The 10,235-nt window shown below is 36.2% G+C and overlaps 1 pseudogene; it reads left to right on the plus strand.

Annotated features, from left to right (window-relative positions):
• Positions 1-3,481: 3,481 nt before the first annotated feature.
• Positions 3,482-4,137, plus strand: LOC138308011 (uncharacterized; annotated as a pseudogene).
• The last annotated feature ends 6,098 nt before the right edge of the window (positions 4,138-10,235 follow it).

The following is a 10,235-nucleotide window of genomic DNA, read 5'->3' on the forward strand; positions in this document are numbered from 1 at the left end:
GTTATTGTTAGCTCGTATAGCACAGGCGAGTGGCTCTGCTTGTACAATATAGATTAACGGAGAAATTGGGCATCCTTGTCTAGCAGATCTAGTTATATTAAAATAAGATGATGTAAATCCATTAGTTTGAATACATGTTTTAGCATCTTTTAGTAGCATTTCAATCCAATCACAAAAGTTTTGGCCAAAATTGAATTTCTTTAGACATTTCATCACCCAATCCCACTCGATTCTATCAAATGCTTTTTTTGGTCTAGAAAAATAATACTACCCTCTTTATTTTCTCTGTCGCTATACTCTATAATGTCTTGGATAAGTCTGTTTGCTTCCGAAATTTTCCGTCCTGGAACAAATCCTTTTTGGTCAGGATATATGATTGTATTTAAAGTGCTCTTCAATCTAATATGTCAATGGTCTCCAGTTTTTTATTTCATCCCTATCCCCCTTTTTGTATAACAGTTTTAGTATTCCCCTGCCCTGTGATTCTGTCATTTTCTTTTCTGAAAATATTTTTTTTATAACTTTTGTAATTTCTGGTTTAACTAATACCCAAAACTTTTTATAGAACTCTGCTATTATTCCGTCTTCGCCTGGCGATTTATCGTTTTTCAATGATTTTACCGCTTTCTCTATTTCTTCATCTTGGATTTGTCTATCAATATTATGTCTGTCATTATCAGATATTTTATTTTCTACATACTGCAGTAAATAATTTCCCTTTTTCATCATCACATCCTTCAGATGTAAACAGCTTCGTATAAAATTTAACTTGTTCCTTGAGTATATTTTTTATCCCTGTTTTATAATTTCCATCTTCACATTTTACTCTGTGCCACAGTTTGTTTTCAGCATTTTTCTTCTCTAGATCAAAAAAATATTTTGTTGATTTTTCATTCTCCTCATAGATTTGTGTGCGAGATCTAATTCTTGCAGCCTCTGCTTTATTATTGTAGTATTGTTTAAGTTTTAATTTTATCAATTCTATTTGTTCTATCATTTCATCTGGTTGGTTACTTCTAAGCAATTTAGCTAACTCATTTTCCATATCTTTAACATCCTTCTTCTTGATATTAATTATTTTCCCTATTTCGATTGTTAATGATTTTATTCTTATCTTAATTAGATCCCACCATGTGAGTATATCTGTTTCATAGAGTCTTTCATTAAGCCATATATCCCAACTGGCACGCAAAGTTTTATCAAATAAGTCACTTTGTATTACATTGCTGTTCATTTTCCAGGTGCCTGGCCCTTTTTCATATTTATTTAATGTTACTTTGATATCTATTGCCTCGTGATCACTAAATGGACAATGTTTGATACCTGCCCCAATAACTAGATGGTTGATAGCAGTTTGTGTAAGGAAAAAATATATTCTAGATTTTGATGTGCCTCTCTGGAATGTATAATTTTTCAAGTCAGGATTACAAGTTCTCCATATATCTTCTAAGTTGTGAGTATTAATGAAGGATTTTAATTCTGTATATCCAATATCATTTCTTTTATAGCATGGTTTCCTATCAAGATCTGGGTCCATAACACAATTGAAATCCCCACAAATAATTTTGTCATAATTATTGTCAGTATTGAGAAAAATTGGTAGATTATCAAAAAAGATCTTTCTGTCATTACCTAAATTTGGTGAATAGATGTTTAAGAGTTCTATTATTTTGTCTTCGGCTTCTACTTTACACGACCTTCTTGATCATTCTTTTCTTTACTTATTCTGTTACAAAGTGAATTTTTCCATAATATTGCCACACCTTTTGATTCTGAACTACCATTATTCCATATGCTGCCACCTTTTGTTATATCTTTCCAATTGTTTTGCCATGTAACTATGTCTAAGCCAGTACAATGTGTTTCTTGTAGACAAGTGATATTATACTTCTGACTATTTAACCAATGGAAAATCTTGTTCCTTTTCTTCTCATCTCTCAAACCGTTAACATTCAGACTAGCTATGAAATATAAATTATTCATATATGAAAAATAAAATACATTAATTACTAATTACATCTATATATACAATAAGTTGATTTACAACTTCGTGTAGCGTAACTAGTCTCGTTATCGCGATATGACGAGTTATATAGCCTTAGCTGTAAACATTGTCTTTCATTTGTCTTTCTCATCATGGCGACTTACTTTGGACATTTGACGCTCTGAAGGAGGGGTTGATTTACTGCTCAGAAAACGTTTACGGGACATTGGTGTGTCTTTATTGTCCTCGAATTTGCTCACAACATGCCTTGAAGTCTCGTACAAGAAGTTGTCAATTAAGTCAAGGATTGTGCTTGCACCTTTGTGGTTTACATGGATACCTGACGAGTCTTTCGTGTCAAAGTTCGTCTCAATAGGCTTACCATTTTTCACGAAGGACTTGTGGAGATCTATAACACGCATGTCATTTGTTTGAGTAGATATTTCTTTAATGAATTGGTTAACTTTCAGGGTCGTTTGGGTGATCGGCGCCTTTGGTTTCTCACCATTTCGAGGTATTACCGTACACAGACCTAAAGCCTCCATTTCCGGAAATGCTTCCCTTAGTGATTCAAGCGCCTCTGTGATTTTGATGTAAACAGAATCTGGGTCCTCCTTGTTACGACTTATATCATTCGTACCTAAACAAACGATCACTTTGTCCACTTTCTGGCCTTTAGTTAATTTGTTTTTTGACAGGTCGATATTTCTTTGGATTGTGGCATACGATGCTCCACTAATCGAAGCGTTTATGATTTGACCATCGCTGTCTATTGTGTTTAATCTAGTACCGTTGGAGGCTCCAATGAGTACACAAACTTTGTTGTCGGTCCAGTTGCGAGTTTCAGTTTCAGAATCTGATGAAGTACGTTCGTCATGTGAAACTGTTTCTGGTTCAACTACATTGTCATGGGTTTGTCCGTCTAAGATTTCGTGTGCATAATCACCGAATTTTTTTACGGCCTTGTCGGTTGTTTTTTCTCGCACAGTTTTTCGATATGCCCTTCTTGGCCACAATAGTTACAGATCCGTTTGTCTTTGATGACTTTATAACAGTCTCTGATCATGTGATCATGGGCATCACAGTTAAAACATGTTTTTAGTCTGTCCGATGTAGATTTTTGGACACATTTGAAAGATGGATGGTCTGTGTTGCCACACCTAAGCAAGGTGTTCTATTATTGTCGGCAAAGATCCGTACTTGGAATCGACCAAAATATGTTGTTAAGGGAAGCTGAGGTTTACATTTCAACATTTGTACGTACCTTGTACCGTTTTCAATGTTTGTTCCTCGTATAGTTTTACTGATCCATTTAGCACTTCTCCAAATTGGGACATAAATGAAGATATCGCAGTGTCTGACATTTCACATGGCGCGTCCTTAATGGTCACATTCGTGATATTCTTTTCCACTTCGAATAGTCTTACAGTTTGGTTGAAAATTTCTAGATTTCCGATCAAAATCTTATTTTTTGAGTCGATATCAGTCAATGTTATGATGCATTCTCTCTCAGTTATCTGTATAGATTTTATTATTTTTATTTTGTTTATGTACAAACAGTGGAAAGAAGTGTCTATATGGCCATCACAGTCTTTAGTCCGCTACTTTACACCATCAGACTTCCATCTACAAGAGCTATAATGGATGCTACAGAGTTCCCTATTAAGAAACCCAGTGCACCAAGGGCTCAACAAGCTACATTTTCGACGTACAAAAACAGAAATACGATGAAATCGTTAATAGGTTGTACACCCGGAGGGCTTATAAACTTCATTAGTCCAGCATATTGTGGGTCCACTAGTGACAGACAGATTGTTGAACGCAGCCAATTGAAATACATGTATGATCCTGGTGACAGTCTAATGGCAGATAAAGGTTTCACAGTGCAAGATATTTTCGCATCACGAGATGTGACAATAAACATTCCCACATTTTTTAAAAAGAAAAATAGGATGACTGGTCAAGCAGTAATAAGAGACAGGAAGATTTCAAGTAAACGAGTACACATTGAAAGACTTATAGGGTTAAGCAAAACATATAAGATATTGACACAGCCACTTACAAGTACAGAAGCTGCTTTATCAACCGAGATAGTGTATATCTGCTATATGTTGTGTAATTACCGGTCAGGGATTGTGTCATCAAATGCATAACTTGGTATATATAGATAGGCTATTAGCAATACAGATCAAATTATGTAGTTTAAAGGGACAATTCAGTCTAAGAGAACTTCTCAGTGGTTATGTAGTTCATTTGTTTAACGTGCGTGACTCTGGCTCGGGTATGGGTACAGCGTCCATATTGTACCTGCTTAATCGTATTGATCAATGATTTTATATTTCAACGATATTAATTAAAATACTTAATGTCGTGGAATTCGTCAATGTTTTACGTAATATGTTTCATAAGAAATGTAGAACAATACATTTATGCTATATTTCGCTTCTTGGTTATGTAAAACAATGAGCCTGAGTGAATTGTACCTTTAATGTATTCAGAATATTTTACAATGTAAGGGTGTGTATTGTAAACATGACACATGCATATTTATCCATATGCTGTGAAATATTTTACTTCAATCACATAATAACATTTGAAAGTTTGACGTAAATAAAGTTCTGCATTAAAAATTGATTACCCTGTCTTTTGCTTTCAGTGTCTCAGTATTAGTCATTGAGAATGAAGAAGTTACATTGGTCACTCAAAATATGGCTTATAAAAGTTTTTTTCCAATATAGCGTTTTTAAAGTACATCTCATAAAAATCTGTGAGTTTCTCTACCATTGATGCAATGAAGTTGTCATCACGTGTAATCCTGATGAATTTAATGTCATTAATGTTTGACTTCTCTGCCAAACAAACTATTAGTGTGCATACTTTGGCACCTGTACACAAAAGCTGACCTTGAATTTGGTAATGGTAGTTGTGTTCCTTTTGAATAACAAGCGCTCCTGAGTCATCCTGTTGAAGAAAAGGAACAGTTGTAGGAGAAATTTTCTCATTTCTTTTTTCAAAAGGACACTTTACTTCAACTAGTTCATTGGCATTAATGACTCCGTCAGGTGATGCTGCAAGAAATGGGTGTTGTTTACATACAACCAGACCGCTTTGTTTTACATCCATTTTAGAGTCCTCCATAAATTTGTTTATTGCCACAGATTCATGTTTATTTCCATGGTCTGTAGCGTTAGTTTTAAATTGTTTACTAACAGTGAGGGATTTGGCTAGTCTAACTTTATCAGTCCTGTCAGTACATTTACATACCCTACCAAACATGGATGATGTTAATCTTTTACATCTTTCCTCTCTCCATGCCGCTGTCAAACTTTGCCCTCTAGTAGATCTTTCTATTTTTTTCATTTCACAATTATCAATATGGCTGATATTTGCAGATTTTAGATAAAAATCTTCTGGCATTAATTCCAGATAGTCGTGGTAATGAGCGACTGCTAACATATTTGATGATGTAAATGTTTGATATATGGGTATTTTAGATACCCCTGGAAAATTTAAAAGAACATTTCTGAAATTATCTGGAAATGAGGGATTTTGACGATATTTATGAGGTCGAGGATCAAAGTCAACCAACGTAAATTCATCAGCACCTGGAAACTGGACAGAATCGGGTTTCATGGGACTACCTTTAAATTTCTTGCAATGATGAAATGTTTGTAAACGTTCAGTACATGTTTCCTCTGTTTTAACATATTTATTCTTAGCAAACATTACAGCACCATACATAACTGTGGCCACATGTTTACAGTGGGCCTCAGGCCCCATGCCGACTGCACACTCACACTGGGTCTCCAGGACACACCCCCGACTGTCCAGCTTAACGTCTACTTTATAACAGACACTCTTTTTCATCTCAGCATGACAGCTGCATTTGATATAAGTACAGGAATCTCTGTTGGATAAGCGAAAATAGATTAGAAATTTTTCCTCATACAACTTTATGAATCGATTCTCGATTTTTTTCTCGAATTTTCGGAAGAATTGATGCACATTTTCCATTGCCATTCCAATGAAAGGTGTATCCGAGTTGAAATCGGCATATGTATCGTCGGCAGGTAATTTCATGCAAAAATCTGGTCCTAGTTGCTCAGTTTTACCGAAGTTGCTCTTTCTGTCGTGTGCCTCTAATCTGTATTAAAATATAAATACATTATAGATGTTTTATTGATGCTGATTGAGATTTACGCCCATGAAAATAAAGTTTCAGTAGAAATAACACCGATCGGCATATCGGCCATTAGATTTAACGTTACATGTGCGAAATTATTGGTTTTCTTCGTAGATCTATCGATCTTCCGAGATTGGTGAAACAGCACAATAAAACAGCAGAATATTGTATGATTTTCACAACCATTTCTTGTGGATATAAACCTCTAAAAAGTACGAAAATTTTCTAGCAATATCAAACCTAAGTACGTTCGTACATGTGTATGCATTCGATGAAAAGTTATATTTGTCGGCGTAGGCCTAACGTTAAGCTTAACGTTAAGCTTACCTCTCTACTAATTCTTTTTTTCGTCCCGATAATTTGGCGTTTCTTTTCGTAAGTTCATTCTTCAGTTGACTGATGTTCATCTCTCCATAATTTTGCTCGTTCATGATTTACCAAAAATCGCGAAGAATCTTTGACCATATGTACAATACACTGACCGGTTGCTGCTGCTAATGTAAACATGCAGCTGATGGACCGCGACAAGTATCGCCCCCTTGCGGACGGCAGGGGGTAATAACTCACTTCGATCTCCCATTATTGTTCAAATGATTAATATCATTATGCTCTGTCGGCGGTGGAGCATTTTTAATTGAAACATATATTAATTTACCACCTGTAGTGCAACATATATTTATATACTTATTAAAACATTACTTTTTTATAATATAATAGAACAAAAAAGTATGTGTTAGATATGTTATTTTTAGCTTTAAACATTTGTTGTTCTTTAATTTGACATTCCACATGCTTCAGCTGTTGAACGCTCCATTTGTGTACTAAACTGGCTTTACACAAAGTAGACTTAAATTGTTAAATTGTTATAACAAAATAAAAACAGCAATTACGTGTATTCATATCTTGTTTAATTTCAGACATCATTCTGCTATTCCTAATAAAATATGCAGTGCAATCTTTAGGCCGTTTATAAATTCGCAGTTGTAACGTTACTGGCATTTACTTGTCGTACACTTGAATCAACTCATATCTTCCAGAAGTTTTACCGTTCAGTACTTTCAGCACTCTGATTTTTAAATATGCTCCCTATATTCTTTTCGCTCAGGCGACATGTAAACAACAATGATGTGAGGACATCTTCACATTTGAGTACCTGAAAAACTATTGACAAAACTTTCCCCTTTGTTCTCAAATACATAAACAGTGAATCTACATGTGTAAATTAGTTGTAAATAATTCACATTTAGAAATAGCTTCGAAATCTTAATTTTGAAGACTTTGAACAGATTTGTTTGTTTGTTTGATTCAATTAACGTTCTTTTAACAGCTATGGTCATGTAAAAACGGCCTCCCATTTTTGTGGTGTGTTGCGTGTATGTTGTGCTTAGTGCGTGTTTTGGGAGACTGCGGTATATTCATGTTGTGTCTTCTTGTATAGTAGAACTTTTGCCCTTTTTATAGTGCTATATCACTGAAGCATGCCGCCGAAGACACCAAGCAACACCCCCCACCCGGTCACATTATAACGACAACAAACGAACCAGTCGCCCCACTCCCTGTATGCTGAGCGCTAAGCAGGAGAAGAGACTACCACTTTTATAGACATGGTGTATCTCGGCCAGGGGACAGAACCAAGAGCCTTCCTTCACAGGGGCGAACGCTCAACTCAAGGTCAAAAGTGAGGCGGTGCCAAGGGAGGCATTAGGAAAGATAAAGTCAGTTAGGAAGAACAGAAAAGATAAGGCAGTTAGGAAGAAGAGAAAAGATAAGATCCTAAATTTAGTCGCCTTTTACGATAATGCAGTAGGGACCGTAAGCAATTATCAATATTTATCATAACCATATAAAAAGTGTGTACATATTTAAAAAGTATATGTATAAGGATATTAGGTAGGAAAGAGATTAAAAGACGTTTTTGACAGTTCACATTGCACAAATCCTAATTACAGAGGTTGTGTTTTTTCTCCAGGTTCTGGTTTCCACACCATATGTATACACTCAGAACGAATATACGTACCCGGCCTACTTTACCTTTCGGCCGGACAACACCATTTTCTGTCTAAAAGTCTATTGAGCTACAATATTGCAGCTAACACTTAGTGAGATACATTATTTGTTTACATTTGTCATCATTCATGACAATACTCACTCTGCATTTTGTTCGTGTACCATTGGGGAAAGTGGACACTGTGGCCATGTCACTGCTCTACTATATCAACTAGCTCATTATAAAATGATGCAGCTAGTGTTCTGTATTAGTGTATACGGGTGTCATGAGAGGGGAGATAACTCGTATGAGCATATAAAAAAAAGTTTGTTATTACCTCCCTTTATGTGAACTCTCCAGAAGGAGATAGTTTTTGTAATGGAATGGAGAATAAATGTGACGCATAACAGATGGAGGAGTTTCTCGTCATTTTCCCGTCCGAATAAACCCTCACAGCACCCAAGCGAGTCGCCGACATGGTGGAGAATCCAAACGAAAGATGTCAACAGATCACACAAGTAATATACATAACAATAACTGTTTTAAGTGACAGTTTTTTATTTGAAAATCATCTGAAACTCCCCTCAGATTTCTCCTCGTCGCCCACGCTGTTCCCGCCATTACAACCACATGGTTTCCAACATGATGAACCCCCAGCATTGTTAGATAAAGACTATTTACCTGTTGTTAACCCAGATGTTTCATCACAACCTGCTTCAAAATCACCATTGAATACTGAAAGAACTCCATTAATTCGAAGATTATTAGATTCGTTTGTGAAATGTTCCGCTCCCGGAGGCAGTGATCCCGGTAGGCCTATCTTCGACATTCCCATGGACAGTACTCGTGATATAAACATGGCGAAAGTCACATGTGACACCTATTCAGGATATCCTCACGAGAACGCTCAAAAATTTCTCAGTCAGTTTGAATCATACACGACATTTCTTAATATACATGATGATGACCGGAAAGTAGCAGCGTTTCATCTTCATATGAAAGGACCAGCGGTCGCGTGGTTTAATAGCCTGATAGACAAATCATGGGAATCCATCCTAAATGAGTTTAGGACACGTTTCTGTAACACACAGTGTGGACCGACATATCTACTGGAGATTGAACAGTTCTCCAATACCAAACTTAGTCCAGGTCAGCCTATAGAGGACTTCCATTCGCAGCTACACTAGTTGCCAGGACCTCGCTACCTAAGACATGGCATGTTCCTCGCAGGATCCACAGAGGGCTACTCAATGTATCAGGTCAACTCTGTACAATCCAGGTAATGTCGGTGAGACTTTCAATATGGAAAGCTTCCTTAGTGACATTGGTGATATGGGCATTTTGTTCCCATATGTAGCCTCCAAATCAGCAGATAAGGTATATAAGGGTTTGGCAATTTTCCTAAAGGCAGTGTGATCAGCTACCAGCAGAAGAAGTCAAGTGATCATGATTACCTTCTTAATTTGATAGATATTAATGATTTTCCTCAGCTTCCAATCAGGAATGTGATGGAGACCCATGTGCCAATTGTCTTGCAGGAACCACATCTGAACGACCCAACGTCGATCTTTAAAGGGACAGTTCAGTCAGGTAATCCCATGGAAATCGGATGGAAAAGGAAAATATGTCACTTCTAATGAAATATTTTATATTCGGCAACTGGCTGACCTGCAATCGATGTCCACTGCGGTCAGTTTGAAAATAGGGATATCAGTTTCAGTTTTTTGATCAGGAGGAAGGATCAGTGAGGATGCCATTCGCCTCTACTTGTGCTTTGACCTTGAGCTTACCTCGTGGTACTGATCCAGATACTTTGCAAAAATTGATGATCAGGGCTCTAAAAGAATGCCAAGGATTTGGAAAATGCTAGAAGTTTGATAAGATTTTGTGGATGACATATAAAAGATAATTGAAAATTATAAGGGAACATAATGCAATTTTTATTATTCAACATCTGATCATATTGGACTCTTTTACCTGTTGCCTTCTTTTCCTGTGTGCATCTGAACATTTGACTAGATGTATTTTATGAAATCAATTATCAATTTCTTAATCAATTTTGCATTTTGCATGTAACTTAA

Source organism: Argopecten irradians, chromosome 14 (assembly GCF_041381155.1).
Source record: "Argopecten irradians isolate NY chromosome 14, Ai_NY, whole genome shotgun sequence".
Taxonomy (NCBI): Eukaryota; Metazoa; Mollusca; class Bivalvia; order Pectinida; family Pectinidae; genus Argopecten; species Argopecten irradians.